Here is a 1,903-nt window from a genome sequence, read left to right as displayed (position 1 = left end):
ACGGCAGCAATTCCTGTAGATTTCTGTGAGATAGCAGCGGTCGGCTTCAGGCCAGATTTGTTTTTTATTGACCATGTGCGCCACGTAGAAGTTGATGTAGATGCTTGTTGATGCTAAACTCTTATCACATTAACCTACCCACCTGAACGATATTACAGTATTGATGAAAATGTTATTACAATATCATTCGGGGCTTTCGATTGCATTATTGATCAAGCGGCTGCATTATTGGGTTTTACCACATCGTCAATTAAATCAAGGGGACGTTTTATCACATTTTCGGTAAGATATTGCATGAAGAGGTGCTGCAGCCTGGATTTGGGTTTACTGTTTTTTCACAAAATCCAAATGGGGGATAAAGGGAGGCATCCAGAAGTGGAAAGACGGATGATAAAGTCGAGACACCAGCCAGTCGAGCAAAAAAACTCCCAACATCTGTAATGTAGCTGTCAGATGGGATGTTGCTCATCATTTGTTTCGGTGAAGAACGAGACAAGATGTTTGTGCTTGTTGCTGCCAGTTGGCCACACCTCTTTGGAGGAGGTTTGAAATTTGATTGAGAAGAAAAAGAGGATTTCTGCTGCGTATTTTTTAGATAGGAGCTGCTTTCACCTCGACACGTTTCGACTGTCTTCCTCAGTCTTTATCAGCTGGTGGTTTCCAAGATCATCGCATTGGAGAGCAACAAATTTAAATGCTGGATCAAGGAGGCCATAGAAATCAGGAGGCGAGCCAAAGACACCATGAACCACGATGAAGGGGCATCATGCTGTCCTACACATGGGACGCTCTCCTGCAGAGACCACCGGGCGGCAGAATGTGTGGCCTGTCGGGCAAATCTGACAGATTGCCAGGCGGGTCACACCTCCAGGAAACCGCCAACTGATAAACACGTCACCACAGAGGTCAGTGACGTTTCTGAGGAAGACTGAAGCGACAGTCGAAACGTGTCAAAGGCAAAAACAGCTCCTATTTAAAAAATACTCATTGCCTGATTAAAAAACAGAAAACTTATACCTATAATCAGAGTAGACAAAATGAACCTAATCACACTACTTGTGGATTGCTGTTATGGTATGTTTGACATGTTGCTTGGGTGACATTTTCCAAACCTCGACTGTAAGCGAAAGTGCTTTGGAAAGTTGGAAAGATTGCCAGATATGAGTGTGTTTTATCTTCTTAACAGCACAACTTAAGTGAATCTTTCAGCTTCCTGGAAACTTTCATGTTGACATTGGAACTTTAAAGTCTGTGAAAAGCAGTCAAAACATGTGTCCTGAGTTTGTAGCACCACACAAACCTCTGTTAGAAACCATCAGGCTAAATTTAAATGATTTAGGAATTGCAAAGCTTTTAAAATTACATTTCAAAGAAAAAAAAAAAAGTATTCTGTGCTCCAAAACACAGGGGGCGTGTCAGCTGAATGATCTAAATGAACCGTACTCATGGACCTGAGGTAATTTCAACAGAACTCAATGGATTCGATGCGAAATCACAGACGTTCACAGTAGACACAGATTATTTCTGTCACTTTGCAGCTTTGGACTCGGTTGTAATAAACTGAAGCGAACTGCACTAATTACCGTCATCGGTGGGCTTGTGATGAGGGCACCAGATGTCAGCGGGACGGGAGGATAAAAGCAGGGCAGGGACATCGTTTGTTCGGCCACATTCACCAGATTATAGGAGAATTTCAGCTACCTCTGATGAAAATGTTGAAAAACCACCTGGTGTTCAGAGCAGCGAAGGGTCCGTCAGTGTGGGCCTCTGCAAAATCAGTCCACCTGTTCTTCATCTCATTCTTTAGATTTTAAAGAAGATGATTCATTTACTGGATGAAGGCTATAGTTGGCAAACTGTAGTTGGTGAAACCTGATACTAATTTGCTCTATAATGCAAAGTA

Source organism: Stegastes partitus, unplaced genomic scaffold (genome assembly GCF_000690725.1).
Source record: "Stegastes partitus isolate 25-593 unplaced genomic scaffold, Stegastes_partitus-1.0.2 Scaffold0, whole genome shotgun sequence".
In the NCBI taxonomy this organism is placed as follows: domain Eukaryota; kingdom Metazoa; phylum Chordata; class Actinopteri; family Pomacentridae; genus Stegastes; species Stegastes partitus.
This window is presented reverse-complemented; position numbering follows the sequence as displayed.